This window comes from Vulpes vulpes, chromosome 7, assembly GCF_048418805.1.
Source record: "Vulpes vulpes isolate BD-2025 chromosome 7, VulVul3, whole genome shotgun sequence".
NCBI classification, from domain to species: domain Eukaryota; kingdom Metazoa; phylum Chordata; class Mammalia; order Carnivora; family Canidae; genus Vulpes; species Vulpes vulpes.
In genome coordinates, this window is record NC_132786.1 from 109,662,230 (window position 1) to 109,682,978 (window position 20,749).

At 40.9% G+C, this 20,749-nt stretch overlaps 1 protein-coding gene and 1 pseudogene across 8 annotated transcripts in view; both read right to left on the reverse strand.

Moving 5' to 3' along the window:
* Nucleotides 1-20,749, reverse strand: part of PDE1C (phosphodiesterase 1C) — a 570,553-nt gene that overhangs the window by 341,767 nt on the left and 208,037 nt on the right. The window lies entirely within an intron of this gene.
* LOC140599582 (ATP synthase subunit d, mitochondrial pseudogene) lies at nt 76-628 on the reverse strand (annotated as a pseudogene).

Genomic DNA, 20,749 nt, shown 5'->3' on the forward strand with positions numbered 1-20,749 from the left:
CTTATTTTATTTTATTTTATTTTTTATTTATTTTTTTTTCCATATCATTATTTTTAATGTCCAACGTTTATAATATGAGGGCCGGGGCTTTCTCCTCAACTCAAGTTTATAAATTTTCAATTGGCTTGTGAGGCCAATAGGGATACTTCTTCTTGTCTAATTTGGTTTCTGGGAAGACTTCATTCAGGTCCTCAATGGTCATCTGATCAAATGGAATTATGTTCTTCATCTTCTCCAGCTCTTTTACATATTCTTCAATCCTGGCCTTTGAGAGAGCCAAAAACTCAGTACAGCTTTTCACATCTTCTTTTTCCTCAGCATCCACCTGGACAGTGTATTTATCCTCTGGCACAGGAACCTTCAGGGCATTAAACTTCTTAAAGTCATCTACCAAGCCAGTCTTTGCCACATTGGCCTTGTAGTAAGCCCAGTCGATAGCAGGTGGTTTCTCAGGAAGAGTAGCCAACCTGGAGGTAAGCATCTAATTCCAGGATTTCAGGAAGTTGGCAATGGCCTTCTGGTTTCGGGGTATGATCTCCCCAAAAGCTACCCAGTCAATGGTTTTTAGAGCAAGTTTTTGCCCAGCCATCTTGAGATCCTTCACCGACCCCAGTGGCCCACAGTCCACAGCCCAAATACTTATTTTAAAAAAATTAAACTTCAACTAATGTACCACATTACACAGTAGTAATCTACTCTCTTTTCTTGTCTAAAAATGAGGATAATATAATAACTTATATGGATTTGTTGTGAAATTAAATGGAATAACAAATATGAAAGGGATATTCCAATATAAGGTACTATTATTAATAATACTAGTAGATAATTAAATCAACAGATTATCCAAACTCATTTGGACCAATGTCTTCCCTCCGAACCTTTACCCAAGACACTGACAAGCTCCAATTTTTCACTATTTGAATTTAATCAACTCTCTTTTCCCCATCTTCTGGTTGATGTAAACAACTGGGAAATGCAGAGTGCTGCACAGACCAAGCCAAGAGAGAAAATGATAAAGCCAGAGATTATCATTCCCAGAATGCCCAAGAGTTGAGGTTTGTGGGCATAAATGAGTAGGCACAAAACATATTAAATACTAATCAATTAAAACTCATATTGCAAATGTAGGCACATTGAAAATCATTAATTCCAATTTATATAGATCAACTGACAACTTATGATAAGAATTTCTAAATGTTGACCCATAAATCATTTTTATTTGTTCTATTTTTCAACCAATCAATTTACCATCAAATTACTAAATCCATACATTGACATCAGTAGTCCTGAGTCTCTTACTCCTTCAGAATTTTAAAAGTGGAAAAATCTGAAGAACCATAGGGCTTTCTACAGTGATGGCAATGTCATATAATTTATGCTGTCCAATATAATATCTACTAGCTACATGTGGCTATTAAACATTTGAAATGTGCCTAGTGCAACTAAGGAGGTAAATTTGTAATTTTACTTAATTTCTTTTTTTTTTAAGGTTTTATTTATTTATTTATGAGAGACACAGACAGAGAGGCAGAGACATAGGCAGAGGGAGAAGCAGGCTCCATGCAGGGAGCCTGATGTGGGACTCGATCCCCGGTCTCCAGGATCATGCCCTGAGCCAAAGGCAAGCTCAACCACTGATCCACCCAGGCATCCCTGTAGTTTTACTTAATTTCAATTAATTTTGATGTAAATAATCACTTTAAGATACAGCTCTGTGGTTGGTGCTCCAGAAGCCATTCAGCCTGCTTCAGGGAGAGACTCAAGACTTCAAGATGAGGGAATAACCATTCTTTAGATATGCATCAGAGAGATTCCTGTCAAGTCTGATATTCTACAGCACTAAAGGAACCAAATGGTCAATTTAAAGGGAAGAAGAGCTATCTACATCTTTATCAATAATAGCAATTACCAGCCTCATGAATTATCTCAGTAACCTTGTTTGCTGAATCTTCTAAAGTTTTGACATATTCATATGTTCCTCCTCAACAGAATCTAGATCTGTTTTTTCAGGTAGATGTGGCTATATTGCGTTAGAACCAGCTTTTGCTTCAGGAGGGGCAGACCTAACTAGTCTAAGCCAATTATACTGGCCCAGAAGTGGATTAGGGCAGCCCACAATTTAGACACAAATCTGTGATATAATTCTAATCAACTCTGTTGATATGAAGATTAGTCGACTGGGAAAGGAAGGGTGGGTATGGGGTTGCTTTTGAAAATGGTTTCTCACCCTTAAGAAAGACACTGGAAGAGGCTCCTCATGTTCCTCTGAGGTTTGCCATCTATTAATGTGATGCCTGGAACTTCAGCTGCCACATTATGACTGTGATGGGAGCTGCTCTGAGGATTAACACATCCTGCTGAGGATGACAGAGCAGAGAGATGGAAAGAATCTGGGTTTGGGATGACAATATTGAGCATGTGAACCAACAAATCCTGCAGCAATCCTACTATGGCTCTTCTATTTTTATATTACGTAAAATAACATATTTTTTTAATTCTTTGGCCACTTTGGGTTGGATTTTCTGTTACTTACACCAAAAGCATTCTGACACAACCTCCATTTGTTAAGTACCAGGTAGGTATCTAATAGACATTATCTCATTTAATCCTTGCAACAATCATCCAAAGAAAATTTCATTAATTCCATTTTGCAGCTGAGAAATCTGAGGCTCAAGAGAGATGAAGTGGCAAAGGTCACCTGACTAATGAGGGGTGGCATCGGGACTGACACTCAGGGTTGCCTAATACCAAACCCCCATAATTCCCTTCCAGCCCCTGTCTCTCAGAACTGCATGTCCCTCCGAGGTCGTGCATTAGCAGATAAGTCTTAAAATGGCCTCACTCTATTAACTAAGTTGCATTACTTTTTCACATCATCTGTAGATCCTCACATGTAGAATAAAGTGATCTGCCTAAATGATCTCACCCAACTATGATTATAAATGGAAAACAATTAGAGCTGTGATTCATTTCAATTTTTATTTCAAAAGTATTCCCTTCATACTTTTCCTGACAGCTGAGAAAGCAGGCTTTGAAGCCAGAAACTCCACCTCCATCAGACATTATACAGGTTCATCTCTAACATGCTTGATGCTGTTAGCTGCCCATGTGGGGCATGACTGTGGCTGTTACAGCAGCAAAATGCACCTTCTTGCCTAACTCCCTAGCCAACTAACAGAGCACCTCAACACCTTGGCCTGCCACAAAGGTTGGGAGTAATTTTGAAAAGCCTAGATGCCTCACCACTTTACCCAAGAGTAAGGATATGCATTCATGAATAATGAAGGCCGTGAGTGAGTCAGGCAGCATTATGCAGTTATTAGCCAACTCCAAGGTGTGCTACTTCACAGAATGATTATATGCTAATAGGTTCATTTGCTTGCTTTGTTTTGATTCCTTGGGATGGACCCTTTCTCTTACCCGTGGAATAAAAATTTGCAAGGCTCTTCATTTAGTTGTCAGGGAGATAGCTTTTGAGACCATGATTTACGTCCGCCATTGAGATTCAAATCTATTTAGGGACTTTGAAAGCATTTAAGTGAGAAAGCATAAGAATAGGATGCTCCAAATAATATTAAGTAGATACTCTTCCTTTCTGGAAGTGGAGCTTAATCCCATCCCCCTTGAGTATGGGATGGACTTAGTGGCCTGTATCCAATGAATAACTTTGCAGCTGTGCAGGACATAGTATCACTGGCCATGACTTTATGGAAAGGAGAAAATAGTAACTTTACAGTGAAAAAAAATCTGGCAAGTACTACCTTAAACAAGTGGTCGGGTTTATCATAATGAATCCTGTATCCCCGGATATGATGCGATGAAGAGAGAACTTCATCTCTATGGTTTTCCTGCCCATAACCTACAACCCCAACTTCCAACTTAATCATTAAAAAAACATCAAACAAACCCAAATTGAGGGACATTCTACACAATGCCCGACCAATATTCTTCAAAACTGTCAAAGTCATCCAAATCAAAGAAAGACAAAAATTGCTACAGACCAGAAAAGACTTAAGAAGACATGAAAACCAAATGCAATGCAGTACCCTAGATGGGATTCTGAGCCAGAAAAAAAAAAAAAAAAAAAGGACGTTGGGAGAAAAACTGGCAAAATCCAAATAAAGTTTGGAGTTCAGTTAAAAGAAATGTACCTATGTTAGTTTTTTAGTTTTGACAAAAGTACCACAGAAATGTAAGATTAGGGGAAACCAAGTCAAGAGGTATATGGAGACATTTAGTATCATATTTGTAACTCTTCTGTAAATTCAAAATTATTCCCAAATAAAAAGTTTATATAACACCCCCTCCAACCCCCTCCCCTTGCCAAAAAAAAATAATAATAAATAAAAGGAAATAGAATAGCTTCCTTCTTTTCCCCTCGCCCCAGAACATACACATGTCCATCCTTGACTCTGTACATTTAGGCCTTTTACAATTGGGTTTTCAGTGAGAATGAAAAATAAGTTAAGAGAAAGCAAATAGGAAAAACAAAATTTTAAGATTTTATTTATTTATTTATTTGAGAGAGAACACAAGCAGGGGTTGGACAAAGGGAGAAGCAGGCTCCCTGCTGATCAGGGAGCTTCAACAGGACTCAGGGCTCCAACCCAGGATCTTAGGATCATAATCTGAGCCAAAGGCAGACACTTAACTGACTGAGCCACCCAGGTGCCCTAAGACAATAGGAAATTTTTAGATCATAAGCAGGAGAAATATAGAAAGATCTAGAAGGAAAAAAAAATGTCGACTATACTTCAATTTTTTTTAACAAAAGGAGGAGGTGGAAGAGGGATAGAAATAGAGGGAAAGGTCAAAAAGGGTAAGGCACTCCAGGTTTTGTCCCTTAGGACAAAACTCAGGAGCAAGGAAGCAAAATTAAAAGAGCAAAAAGCAGTATATACAGTGCTGCCCACACACAGGTCCTCGGGATGTCAATCTCACTGATGTCTGATATGTTCAGGGTACTGTATTCAGAACTGCCACAGGGTGTGGAAATGATGAGACAAAGTTCTCCGGTAAAGAGGCAGCAGTGACTGGCCAGAGGCTCACCAATCCCATCTTCTCTTCCAGGGCCCACAGAAAAAAAACTGCATTTCCCAGACATCCTTGCTTTTAGACTGGTGCCATATGACACACTTCTGGTCAGTGGCACGTAGGTAGAAATAACACACACCACTTCCCACTCTAGCCTCTAAAATGTTTCATACTATCCACCATCGTGTCTCTTTCTCCCTTGCTCTCTAAAAACAGGCAGTTGGAAGCTAAGGCCTCTGAGATGGCAAAGCTACTTCTGAAGATGCCCAGATTCCTGAGTCTCTGATTGGAAGTAGCCAGACAAAAGATGCTCAAACTGCAAAGGATGGTGGCCAAATGAGAAATAGAGTTTCATTGGGTTAAGCTGCTGAAATTTGAGGTTTGTAGGTTACATAGCAGCCAGACTATCCTAATACAGAATATATATAAATGACTCTACTGACCAAAACATTTTAGAGCAGCTTGGAATGTGGAAAGGGGAAAAGCTGCTATTACTCTGTTGCTCCAAAGGATGGGGGTGGTTGCAGAGCTGGGAACTGAATATTCCAGGTGAAGAGATGTCCCTAAGAGAGCTATCAAAACAGAAAACAGCAAGGCATGGTCAAGAGCAGACTGGCATATGCATCACTTTATCTGGAATACTACAGGGAAGGAAGGAATTGCTGGGAAATGAGTCTGTGAAAGAAAGTCCAGGCCATACTATAGCAAATCCTAAGTGACATTTTAAACAGCTATCTTAGGTACTTAAGGCTTTTTTTTTTTAAGAGTTTATTTATTTATTTATTTGATAGAGAGTGAGAGAGAGCATAGGCAGTGAGGAGCAGCAGAGGGAGAGGGAGAAGCTGCTGAGCAGGGAGCCCGATGCAGGGCTCAGTCCTGGGACCCTGGGATCATGACCTGAGCTGAGGGCAGACTCTTAACCAACTGAGCCACCCAGGCACGCCACTGGATCTACAGGGTCATTCTAACCTGACATACGGAATGAACTATGTGTGAGAAGACTATAGGAGTAGTCCAGTGGGGACATCCTGAACTAGGGGACAGTCAGAAGGGAAGAGTCTTTAGAGACCTTCCAGAAGCTACCATCCCATCAGCTGGTAGGACTTTGCAGCTGTGCAGGACATAGTATCACTGGCCATGACTTTATGTAACTTAGAAAGAATCATCACTTCATTCTCTTCTTGCCACCCCCATGTGCTATGCTAAAACCCTCCCATCCACAGGCTACCATATATTTTGCAGCTGTCAAGTACAAACAGTTCCCAGAAAAAGAGATTAAATAGGTTTAACTTGTTATTCAACAACTTGTTCCCATCTTCCTTTACCCACAGCTCAAGCCCAAGGCTCACATTGCAAACGGTAAAATGCGCTTTTTTTCTTTTCTCTCTTTATTTCTTCCTTTTCAGTTTTTCTCTTTTTAGACTAAATTCAGATCAACAAATATTTGTTGAAATATTCACAAAAGCTGTGAAAAAAAAACTGTTAGGAATATAAATTTAAATAATAAAGTATTTGAAAATAAGTATCCCACAGTAAGGAGTCAGAAATTCCAACACACATGTAGCTAACCAAAGATGAAGTGCAATGACATGTGTGACCTTGAACTATAGGAACACCAGGAGAAGACTCATCCTGCCCAGGTAGGATGGAAAGGAAGTGAGGATATCTGACCTGGCCCTGGACAGATACATAGAATACTGCTGGGTTGAGGGGTACCTGGTCAGATAATTAAGAGTTCAACTCTGGATTTCAGCTCAGGTCATGATCTCAGAGTTGTGAGATCAAGCCCCGCATCAGGCTCCATGCTCAGCATGTCGTCTGCCTGAGATTCTCTCTCTTCCTCTCCCTCTGCCCCTACCCCTCACTCATGCTCCCTCTATAAATAAATAAATACATAAATAAATAAAATCTTCAAAAGAGAGAGAGAGAGAGAGGAAGAGACAGACACAGTACTAGCCCATAAAACCAAGTTTATCTAGCTTCAGATGGACCCTGGGGCTCAAATGATGCTACTAAGAATTTGTGTCCACCTATCTCTCGGTGCTCCTCTCTTCCGCGTCAGCTTCATACTGAGGTAGGCTTTACCCTAGGGGGGGCTACATCACCCCTGGGAAGACCAGACACCTCCTACCAGCTCAGCACCAGTTTCACAATAGTTCCTGCAAAACCACAGGTTGGTTCTGACTGACACAGCTAGAGGCATCCTCCCATCTCTAATCCTGTATTTTCACCAGCCAGGCCTGGGATACAAGACCCAATCCAGAAGGTTGAAGGTGAGGCAGCCCCAGCCAAGCTGTGTGGGCTCAAAGTACAGAGACAGAGTTTCCCCAAACGGAGCCAGGATGCTGCTCCCACCAGAAGAAAGAACATACGCTGGGTAGGAAACAAATGTCGTACAACTGATGTGGCTAGAGCATAGCATAGAGGGTGGGAAGACAGGAATGGTGAGGTGTTGGGAAGGAAAAATCAAAACAAAATCAGGACCATATCGTGGATCCCATTTTGGATATGCAAAGGAATGTGGATTTTATTCTTCAGGCTACTTTTTCCCCCACAACATAAATGATGAATGACACCATCTGCAGGCATATCCGGGGGTTATTTGTGATTTTTTTCCATGCATTAGCTCTAATTCCACCCTTATTCTCTCACGCTAGACAGCAATGATACAGTGAACCTTGCTCTAATTGGTTTTTAAAGAGTAAAACGAAAAGAGAATAAATTATTCACAGACTTCTGCTCTCTAATTATTAGTACTAACAAATTACTTTGATTCAACAATGTCTCCCAGTGCCTCAGTTGAGCACAGATGTTGAAGGCAATGAGGAGCCACTGAAGGTTTTTAAATGTAGGATGGATTAGATGAGGAGATTCTAAAGGCAGACAGGCCAGTTGGGAGGCTATTATGATAGAAAGGTGAGAGGTGCCAAGGACTTGAGCCAAACTAATAGCTGGAGAGAATGGCAAAGGAGAAACTAATTACAGGGGTACTGCGCAGGATGTCACTACTTACTGAGTGGAGAACACCAAAGCAATGCTTCAGATTTGCCTGACAGCTCCCAAACCATGCATTTTCACCCCCTCCCCACACTAACTCTTTCACTTGCCCACCAGCTGGTACATACACACTTAACACAGGACATGACTGGGGCAGATGTGGGGACTCCTGTCTAAGCAAAGTTCTTACAGGTTTGCAGGAGTGGGGGTTTTTTTCATAACTGCTTCTTGATTGTAATTTAAAATATAATAGGGATGCCTGGATGGCTTAGTGGTTGAGCACCTCCTTTTGGCTCAGATCATGATCCCAGGGTCCTGGGACTGAGTCCCACATCAGGCTCCCCACAGGGAGCCTGCTTCTCCCCCTGCCTATGTTTCTGCCTCTCTGTGTGTGTGTGTTTCTCATGAATAAATAAGAAAAAATCTTTAAATATATATAATAAGTAATAACATAATAAATGTTGGTGATTTTAGGTGGTTATGAATGATTGTGTGGGCATTATTAATTATAGCCATAATCACAATTGTTAATTATTATAAAAATAGTTATTAACTGTTCAAAATAGTGCCTTAAGGTTTAATAGCACTATATCACTCTACGCATTCATTTATCTCCATTTACTTTGTTTTCACAATAATTCTGAAACAGATTAGTGGCAGAGAAAAGGTTGAAACTACAGGTTTCTTGACACCTAGGACCATGATTTTTCTACTTCATTTTGGTACTCACTATTTTCAGTAAAAATTAATAAATATAAACTGTATCCCCAATCTGAGAACCGGATTATCATTTGGCTTTTAGGTTTTTAGTTACTCAGATTTTCCCGAGGAGAAAATTTAAATAGGGAGAAATGAAAATGTGTAGGTAGTTTAGGGGAAGTAGAAAAAGCTCCCAAAACAGTTCAGTTGGTTATATCAGGAGGTTCTCATGGGGTTGCCATTGGCATCTGGGGCAAAACAATGCTTCCTTGTATTGGGCTGTCTTTTGCATTTTAGGATCTTAAAATCTTCCCCTACCCCCACCTCTAGGGTTTGCAGCAACGGAAATTCCCACTTGTGTTTTCTATCGCCCTCTGGGGGATTAGGATGATACTGCAGGATATCTGGGCCTAGCCTGGGCATGGAAAGTCTTTGAACCTACCAGACTTCAAATAAGGCAGAGCTAAAGCTAACGGCAGTTAAAAGGAAGAAAAAAAAAAAAAAAAAGATAAGCCATTATACTTCCTAATACCAGGCTCCAAACTCTCTGACCACTATTCCTTTGCGAAAGCTACTTCCTTTCACTGGAACTTGCTATACCCTCACAAAAACTAACCGTAAAGCTATATATCTTGTCTTCAACTCTCAGTCAAATTACATTGTTCCAAGAAGCCCTGCTGACCCCCCTGCCAGTGGAATGATTCATCATGTCCCAACCCCAGAATTCCCATAGCAATGGCCCCTCTGTGCCGTCTGCACTAGATTTCATACTGTGATCATGTATCTCTTTACCCACTTCAGTGCTGCCAGTAGAAATATGCCACAAGCTACTTATCTAATTTTCCAATAGCCACATTTAAGGTAAAAGTAGGTAAATTAATAATATGTCTTAACCTAAAGTATCCAAAATATTATAACATATAAGCAATATTGAAATTATTAATATTTTATCTTTTATATATATTAAGTCTAGAAATCAGGCATAACTTACTCTTGTAGCATATCTCAATATGGAAGCTAACAACTCATTGGAAATACTTGTTTGCATTTAGATTTTATAAATGTACAGTTGAAAATGTAGATTCACATACTCAAGCTATTCTAGATATAATTCAAATAGAATAGTGTTTAATAACTGAAGTGATCTCAGTTTTAAAGCTTATATTTAAATGATTAAAAGTAAATAAAATTTAAAAAGCTGTTGCTTGGTGGCACTAGCCACATGTAGTAAATGGCTATCATACAGGACAACCCAGCTGTCTCCACTACTAGATTTAAAACTTCTTGAGGGCTTACAGGACCTTATTCACCACTGTATGCTCAGTACCCAGGTCATTGCCTTGTGCGTAGTAGTTACTCAAAAAGCGTTTTGAATGAATGAATGAATGAATGAATGAATGAATGAATGGCTCATCTTAGTCTCACCATAACTATCCAACAGAACAGTCTATATATGTGATAATAATTGTACCTTTCATTTACATAATGCTAAACAGTTTACTAAGCTCATCATCTATTCATCTTCACAATACCCACTGAGAAAGATATCATTTCTACTTTTCAGGTGGGAAACAAAAATACAAGATTCAGAAAACTCAGTTGCTGTGTGTAAGGTCGCTAGTAAAGGGCAGGGCCAGATTTCAAACCTAGATTTTCTGAATCCCAGTTAAAGTTCCTTCAACTGACTCACAGCTGCTCTTCAGTGATCAACAAACGTATGTGGAATTGAATTAAATACTTCAGAGCACACAAAATATGCTGAGTACAGCTGAGAAAGGATTTCCTGCAATGTCCTCTATCAATATACAACATGAATATCAACATTACATAAATTCTATGCATCAATTAAATAAAGGGTCAAGGCAAAACATTCTAAGACCAAAGAGATTACAGTTAATACCTGTTTGATAATACAATGCTGAGTGAAGGAGGGTTGGAACAGTATCCAAAGAAGAACAATACTATTAACCAGAGCACCTCTGATCACAAACACAGTGCTCATCTGGGGAACTCCACAAATTCTGCCTAGGATACAAGGATCTAACCAAGTAAATTACCCTAGATCTATTAAAATCCATTTATGAAAAGACGTCTGTCACTGACTTGCTTATATTATATTTGCAAAAACAGTGGGAAAACTTCAGTATCCAAGGATCAACAAATGGTTGGCTAAACTATGGTATATCCACTAAATGAGAAAGTTCTTTGACATTTACGAAAGTTTAGATGTGGGGAAATGTTGGGTGGGTTTATACCGTTAAATTTTAGAATATGATACTGTGTGATTAAAGAGAAGTTAAACACATCCGTAGAGGAAATGAATCAAATTTTAACAAATATGAAAAGAAGAACTATGGGTGGTATTTTCCCCTTTCCCTTTTCTACGAATACGCATCACTTTTAAATATATATATATTATAAATATATATATACATATTATAAATATAAATATATGTATATTTAAAACTTCCTTTAAACAAATAAACAGGCAAATACAGCTCATGTCTCCCCTACCCACTCCCCAGCATGGATAATGGAAGCCCAAGTAAAGGAAAAGCTTCTCTTACTTTCTGTCTAGAAAATGAGCTTCCACTCATAATCAAGGAGATAATCCTTTTCTCTGAGTTGTTGATCTAAGCTACTGAGTTGTTGATCTAAGCTACTGGGTGGGTCAAGAACTATCATCACCCCTTGGAAGGATGTGGCAACTGCTCAGCAACAGTCTAGCTCAATGCCCAAGGCCACACAGCTTTGTAGAACCGAGTCCAGGCAACAGATACAACTCAACTGCCACAGCAAAGCTGCTCATATTCCCAAAGTGCCCTGGCTGACTTCCAGTAGACACACTTCACACTGGGCCACATCAATGTGGGGTCACCTTACACGCTTGTATAATTGCCACCCAGCTCTGGGAGATGTTGTTCACACTATTCTAAGAGTCAGCCACATTAAGTCCTCAGTGATAAAGAGCCTGAAATAGGAAATGTCCTTGGAGCAAGCCAGGGGCTGGCAAAGACAACTCCCAAACTCTCCAAAACTCCCAGGCTCCCCTCCTGCCTTGCCTGTGAAATTGACCACCTTTGTTCTAAAGTCAGTGGGATTTCCCAAGGATAAATAAAGGCTAAAATACAGAAAGATCCCTACCATAATAACAAAAATCTCACACTTTATTGATGGTCATCCAAAGGGGCAGGCAGAACCATTCAAACTCAATTGGTTGCACAGGTGTATACAAATGTCAAATTCATCTATTTGGTTACTTAAATATGTGCAGTTTTTTTTCTATCCCAATTATATCTTATTAAAGCTGTTTGTAAAAGTACAGTGATTTACCTTTATATTTTCCCCCACTAAACTCTAAGTTCCCTGAGGGCAAGAACTCATGAGGTCTTTCCTAGGTACATGTCATCTTTTCTCCTTTGCCCCCAACTCCTTACCCTAAGAACAATATATGAGTCCATTGTTTGTGCTCCAGCTTCCCGCTAGGGAGTCAAGTCGAGTGGGAAGTGCAAAGGCTCTGGGCTCTTGGCCCTGCTCTTTCTCAGATGCGTGCCCACAGGCAAATCATTTACTTTTTCTGAACGTTACTTTGCTAATACATACAGGAGGGATAATATTGATATCTACTAGGAGCGGAACAAAGAGTGACTATATTACTCCCATGAAGAGTATGTTAGCAAAAGATACAGAAACCGTCAGCGTAGGCACCATACGGCTTTAATGAAAGGGCAGGCTACCTTGAGAATAATAATAATACTCAATTCCAAGCTGTGAAAAATGAGCACTGTCACACTCAATCTAAGGGGTTCAGTGTTGACGGGAATGGCTGGAAGAAACCCCATCAGAAGAGGCTACTCAGAGCTCTTTGGTGATGTGGTTTTGTGAACCAATTTGCCCTTTGAGTTGGTGTTTCCCCTTCTAGATATCTACCCTTAGGATTCAGCTTAATATATGGCAATATCTAGATGCACAAAGATTTTTATCATAGCTTTCTTTCCAAGAATTAAAAACTGGTAACAACCCAACTGCCCAACACACATTCACATATACACATTATGTGGCAACATAGAAAAATGCTTAAGATAAAATGTTCAGTGAAAAAAAAAACAGGATACAAAATTATATCCACATCATAATTACAACTATAAGTATAAGGCATAGATAGAAAGACTTCAGGAAGGATGCCAAAATGATAGCATGGATTAGAGTCAGGATTTTTTTTTTCTTTTACCATTTATCAAATGTTCTACAAGGTAAGTATATTATTTTTATGACAAAATTTCCTTTTGGAAAGATGAAGAAAGGAGAGCCTGGTGACTAAGAAAGTGAAGCAATGTCTCAAAGTCAGTTTATCCTGAAGGTGGTGAAAACATGTCAGCCACCGAAATAGTAAGTAAAAATAGTCCGTGCCTAGCAGGCTTCTGAAAACTTCCACATATCACATTCCCAAAAGAAAACATGCAACTCGCCTGCATTCTGTTGAATTGGCTTTTGGAGAAAGACAACACAAGGAACATTTGGTGACACTTCAGTTATCGAAAATGGCATGGACATATGGCATCTCGGAGGGTGGGAGAGCTCATTCTGTGATCATTCCAAAACGCTAGACGCCTGTTCCAGATACACACTGTAGGAAGAGAGCAAAGTCTGTATCTGGTGACTATGGTCAGGAAAGGTCTTAATGGCCATTGGAAGAATGGTGCCCTGTGGAATGTTTTAATACACCAAGGCAACATGGATCGGGGAGAATGTAGGGGAGGAAGGAAGACCAAAGCAGGCAGAGCAGTGGTTCTCAGGCTTGCTGAACTCAGCTTAACCAGAGAAGCTTTTAAAACCTACAGCTGCCTGGGCCCCACCCCGGGGAGGCTGGTTTAATCACTTGTGACTATCTTGTGCAGCCTGGATTAAGAACCACTGAAATAGAAGGTAGATAATAAATCTGAAGAGAATAGAGACCACTGGGTATGGTAAAAAGGCAAGGTTTTCAACTGGGAGAAGATGAAATTACAGCATGGAGGGAATCCACTTGTGGTTGCTGTGATGCACTGATTTTGTTCAATAAGTTAGAAAAGGGATAGAATTTTAGAACTCATTTGCTCTACTTTCTCTTGGGTAGACACCCCACCTCCCCTCCTCCCCTTCCTCTTCTTCCCTCCTCTCCCTCTTTTTCCCTCCCTTTCCTCCTTCCCTCTCCTCCCCTCCTTCCTACTCCCTCCCTACGCTTTCTCTCCCATATACACACAAAGACAACATACACACACTCCTCAATAAGTTCAGCTTAAACCAAATAACAGAATTCCTGGTGATATTTTGTAATCTTTAAAATATAACTAATAGATATTAAGGACTATACTAAGTTTATTTAACCTGTTTTAAAACAAAATTATTACAGATCCACAACAAGCTGCAAAAATAGTACAGAGAATTCCTATGTACCCATCATCCAGCTTCTACCAATGACATCATCATACATAACTACAGTACTTTATCAAAACCAGGAAGTTGACATTGACACAATACAATTCCCTGGATTCTAACCATATTCAGATGTCAGTTTTTGTACTAGATGTTTTTATATATACTTTCTCATTCCACCCTTCCATTATTACTATTTCCATTTTGTAGAAAAGAAAACTAAGGGCAAGAGAAGCAGAGTAACTTTCCTGAGGGGGTAAGTGACACAACTGGGAAATTCAGTTTTGTCTGATTCCAAATCCCAGGTCTATACCACCTTCCTCCACCAGGTCCCCATACTGCACAGAGCATACCACCATGGTTCCATGGTCCCTAGAGAGAGAAAGGGCTTTGGTGAGACTGCAGGGAGATGCTGGTGATAGCCTGTAGTAGAGGCCTATGATAGCAAGTGTATAGGCTCATGACCAGAAGAGCAGGAAGTCTTAGGAAGGGTTTTCTAGGTCTCCATTATGAGCAGCTAAAGCTGGATTCACAGGCTGAATAAAGTACAATAGGAGGAAGGGGCAAAGAATGAAGCCCAAGGCAGCAGGTCAGTTGGTAGTGTGGTGAAAATCCACACTAGGTACTAGGAAATGGCAGGAAATGATGTAAGCAGGCTAATGTTGGCACCTAGCATTGCATCAGAGTAACAAGGAGGCAGGCATGCATGGGGAACCTAACTGGAAAGTAGGTTCACATTAGCCACAAAACCAGAAGACACAGACCCATTCCTCAATGCTAGACTGAGAAAGCAGTGTGGCCTAGTGACTAAAATGTGAGTTCTGGGAGTACCTGGGTAGCTCAGTTGGTTAAGCATCTGCCTTTGGCTCAGATCACAATCCCAGGGTCCTGGGATCAAGCCCCACATTGCGTCATCAGGCTCTCTCTCTCCTTCTGTTCCTCCCCCTTCCCACCCCACTTGTGGGGTGCTCTCTCTCTCTCTCTGTCTCACTCCCCCTCTCAAATAAATAAATAATAAAATAATACAAAATGTAGATGCTGAAGCCAAACTGTCTGGCTTTGAATCCCAGACTTACCAACTGGTAGTATGAGCTTGGATTAGTTAACTGTTTCATGCCTTAGTTTCTCCAACTGTGAGCTAGGTTAGCTATTATTAAGCACACTTCTAGAAATGAAAGAGAGGCAGAGGGTACCTCAAAGTTCCTAGGTGTCAGAACAGCAACTCAGTGCTAAGGGACATGTGAACATTGCTGTTAAGGTCAAATAAAGTCCACTGCTTCACCCAACACAGGGACTAGAGCAGAGTATACACCTTCCAAGAGCATTAAACAGGAGGCTGAATCATATTATGTACTAATTAGCAAGCACCTGCTGATGCCAGAAACTGTGCTCGTTGCTCAACATGCATAATCTTCCTTGACTCCCCACAGGTATCCCATGAGGAAAAGAATATCTAATCCCATTAAACAGATGAAGAAACTGAGCGTCAGTTTAAGCTGCATGTTCAAGGTCACACAGCAGGCAAGGAGAAGCTGGATTAAAAGCAGACCTCAAGTGTTCCCACTATACCTTACCGATAAGATACAGGCAACTCTTTGGACTGGTGTTTGGTAGAGGCATCAGATACCGGCCAGCAGGAGCAGGAAGCAGAGAGTGGTGCATTATGGTAAAAAGAGATGAGAAGGAAAGAACTGGAGATCCTACTTAAAGTCTAGATAATACGTTTGAACTCCTTTCTCTGGCTAAGTAACACCTTTCCCAGCCCACTCCACATGACTCTCTCCACTCTGTAATTTTCCATAGTTCCTGTGGCATCAATAGGTCCATGTAAGGACACTGCCTTCCACCAAGATCAGAGGACCCCAAAGAGCCCCTATCTGCAGGGTAGAGGTTTACGCTCTGGATTTGCCTATATACATCTTCATATTCCAGGTAGAACTTATTTCTGCCCACTAGAGGTAATGCATTTGAGACTGCAAAACAACTCATACTACCCCTCTGTTTGGCCTTTGTGGACTTTCTCTCATAATTAAAGCCCTAGATTCCAGGTGGGATAAAGACACATGGCTTAAGATGAAAGAAGAATTCAGAACCTGTACTGATACTAAAATGTAGAAAGAGAAGGGAAGGGAAAGGTCTTGTCAACAGTCAAATGTCATTTAACAGATGTGAAGGGATGACAGAGTTAGAAGTCACCATTAATTCAGGCAAGAATCATCAAGTGGTGCTAAAACCACTGCATAAATGTTTGTTAGCAAAGAGGCTACCTGCACAGGTAACTTATTACTTACTACCCCACAGGCAACTTATTACTTACACAGGGGAAAAAGGTACCTTTATAGTGGAAAATGCTCAAGAGTACATCACCAGTAACAGGGACAATTAGCAATCTTCCAGTGGAATGCTGCATTGTGGACACAACACCACTTACGTAGTATTATCAGCATGAACAGCCTGAATCAGACCACAAGGCAACGATCCGACAATTTCTAACTGAGGAACATTCCACAAAACAAAACATGTGACCTATTTGGTTCAAAATGTTAACGTCATGAAAGACGAAGAAAGGCTGAGAAACTGCTTCAAATTAAAGGAGACGAAGGAGATGTGACAACTCAGTGTAATGTGTGCTTCAGGAATGGGTCCTGCGCCAGAAGGAAAGATTGCCATAAAAGACATTATGGGAACATTTGGTGAAACTAGAGAATGGGCTGAGTATTCAGCCTTATGTAGTACTGAATATTCAGTATTATGTAGTAATGGTATTATATTAATGCTAAGCTTCCTGTGTTTTAGTATTCTTCTGTGGCCATGTAAGAAAATGGTCTCAATCCAAAGAAACTGAAGTTGAAGCTGAAAGATCATGATGTCTACAACTTTTGCCAAGAAATTCAGAAAAAAAGATAGATTATGATACAAGATGGGATGAGATGGGATAGATAATCGATAGCAAGTAAGCGAATGCGACTCTAAGTAGAGGCTAGACAGTTGTTCATTTTACTAGTCTTGCAACTTTTCTGGAGGTTTAAAAACTGCCATAATAGTTTTTTAAAAAAACAAATCCAATGACTTTTCTTAAATAGAAGGGACCTGTCGGTTAGCTTAGAGCTAGACATGACAGCCTTGTTCAGTGCTACCCTTAGAAACTTAACCACCATGAAAACTAAACCCTGACATTGCCAGTCACACTCAAGGATGGAATAATCAGCCAAACATTAGAGAAAAACATAATTTAATAAATATAATTCAAACCCCCTTCATATACTCTTCTAATTCTACATTTGGACCATTTTCAAAGAATGAAAATGATGAACAGATCAAAGTTCGGGACCCATTACCCAAGACTGTTATTTGATTCACATCTTCCTGGTTTTGACTTTGCAGACAGTGTTCAAATCATGCTCTTGGGCAATCTGCACTATGCCTGCCTCCAAGTATTTGAGCCCCATCACCAGAGCCAGAATGAACACTTCTCCTGAATGAGGGCAAGCATGTCTGCAGCTCTCGTTCAAATAACAATCGTTCCCCAACTACGCTGACACCCAGGGTCTGGAGGTAATTTATTGTAGCAAATTCACTTCTGGCTGCACTTAATAGTAATCAATAAATGGAGAGCAGCTAGGTGATAGTTATGGGGCTGCCTAGTCAATAGCCATTAGCTACCACTGTACTTAGAAGTAATAAAAAAAAATGGTCTCAGTTCCAATCCACGTGGAAAACATATTTTCACAGGTTTCTTCTCCAAATTGCCTATGTACTTCCTCCAGGCACCATGGGTGTTCAGACCCCATGCTACTCTCTAGCTCCACTACTCCACCCCTGCTGAAGGCCAGAAACCTTTGTTTTGATCTCTGTGTGTAGGGGACCGAGGCATGGAAATATAATTCCTAGTTCTGTAACTTAATGGAAAATGCAACCTTCTTTCTGTTTCCCCAAAGACTTTACAAGAGCTCCAAAGATCTCTGCAAATGGAATACAACTGAAACTTACTCCCACGGTAAACCTACCATATTTGGTTTCAACTTTACCTTTCCAATACCACTTCCCTTTCACATGCCTTAGACACAAATCCAGCAGTTCCTTCAGCATGTCTCCCTGCCTCTGACCTTGGCACAAACTGTCCCTTTCACTTCGCTTTTATGTCCACCATGATCCAAGGTCACCTGTTGCATGATTACACCAAGTCCCATTCATATATTCATCAACTGATGTGAGGTCCAGGGCTGTGGAACATGCACTGATCCAATTCACCCCATATGGCTCCAATGAATGGTACAAGATGTGACTGCAGAGTGAGCATTTGAATGGGAAGACAGCATCCAGTATGAGAAAGATTCTAATAAGAAGGAAACTGTTCCATCCCTGCTAGCAGAACCCTTGCCCTAATGCTACAAGTGGGAACAAAAATTTCTAAAGAGTAAAATACAGGGTCACATTATTATGAGGTAAGCAAGAGGCCCCACTGCAGAGGAGAGAGACCAATCACCAATCAAGGGACATCCTATTTTCATTATCATTGGGCATGGTTTTAGAGAGTTTTGCTTTATTTTTATTCAGGTTCTTTAATTGTACTGCAAAAAAAAAAAAAAAAAAAAAGCAGTAAAGTCAGTCATCACACAGAAAGTTTATAAGGGAAAACATATGGTGCTTTTGAGATATTTCTCAGTGTAGGGTCCCATATCAGTAAGCCAATCTGTCTCTTGACCTCATCTACCATTAAATTAAGCCTTAGCCCATGGCCAGATACTGAGAAGGAGGAGGATATAAAGTAGGAGAAGTAGAAAGTCAGGGTCCAGCTTTTCTGGCTTGGGGAATTATGGGGAAAAGGGAAACCAGTGTAGAAAAGAGGCAGAGGTGAGGCCTATATGTCCTCTTCTCTCTCTAGAAGGACATCCTCCCATAAACCAGAGGGTCCATATCCAAGTACACTTAGTGGCCAGTAACGTTAGGAGGGGCAAGGTTTTAGCTTTCCAAAGTTGTCTCTTAGGTTCTGTGAGGTTTGGCCAGGCCATGATGTTCCCCTGAGCTCCTCAGGCCAAACCTCAGAAATAAGCTGGGACTGTGATTGGAGAGTTGACCAGTGAGGCTGACATGGGGACAAAGTAGCCAAGGGCAGAAGGCTGGACCAACTGATCAGAACCATATTAGAATCACAACCAGACCTCGGTGGATCTCAAAGCACTTCCAGAGGAGGGCTACGGGGTGGAGAGCCTTCCTGCATTTAAGACGGAACCGCAAGGATTCCTTGCACACTTCAGGTCTCTGTGGCCAAGGGCAGAAGTTCCCCAGCATCAGAAGTACCCCAGCATCAGAGCCCATGGCAAAGGCACAACATCAAGTATAAAATATAAAATCAAATACAGACTGACCCAGGATTCCTAGGCCAGTAGTCTTGGATCTGTACCCATAGCACTGAGCTGGCAGTGGTAAACCAGCAGAGGATCACAGAGAGACAGGGGACTATGTTAGCCCAGCTCTTCTGAGACGCTCCAAGACAAGACAAGACCTGCAAGAAATATATCAGGGGTAACATCTATAAAAGAAAATGGGGAAGAAGCCAGGGAGGCTGGGAGACTCAGGATATAAGTCTGACTCCCAGTGAAGGAGAAAAGGAAGGAAGGTTGAATGGAAATATCTTAGACCACATAGCTCCACAGAAAGTTCAGCAAGGCCATCATGGACTCTTCAAGTCAATGTCACCATTAGAGAAGTCCCATGTCTCCCAGGAATGGCCAGTCTTAGCATCTCTGATGCTCTCAGTCACTGGCTGAGAGTACCTTTGGGAAACACAGCCTCAGCCATCACCAAAACAAATTTTCTCACACAGAAGCTGGAACCTTGGACCAAGTACACTCCCTGTGGCTGGAGATGTGAAAGGTGCTTTCACATGGCTGCCACAAAGATAGATCTCCTCTTTCCCAAAATACCATGGAAGGCCCAGGAAGAATGCAAGAGGAATAGTGTCTGCATGCTCCATGCTTTGTCAATTTCCAAACAGTTAAAAAAAAAATCTCTCCATAAAAACTTACTAACGAAAGAAGTCTAAATATTTCCCTTTATGAGAAGCCAACTTTGCAATAGAAACTCCTCTGAGTTTAAAAACAACAACAACAAAAAGCCCTCAGAATTCATTATTTCATTTTCCCCTTCACAAACTTGAGGAAGACTCTATAATTGGGATTAGCAAAGACCAGAAGGGAAAAATGTCAACTCCAAGGAGGCAGCATTAAGTCAGGGAAGTAGGTGTCCCCAAAAGTCCCAGTGGGTGACCAACATACGGTGATAGAAAAAGATGTGTGACCAGACTTCCCATGAGCTAATTGGGAATTTTAACCCATGACTCATCCTGGGGTGGGGTCCGAAGCTGCAGGGGCCGCCACCCCACGCCATGTCGTATCATCAGCCAGATTGCACATTTCCTGAAAGTAATCAAGTCAGAAACTGGCTTCTTGGCAGTAGCCCCTAGTGGAAAAATGACTGCCAAAAACCAAAATGAGGATGAGTTCAATGATTTAATTCTGCATGGAAAATACAATCCGTTAAATGGGATCTGACAAGGCCTTAATCTCATCCATAGCTGAGGGCGTTGGCTCAACGCAGTTCT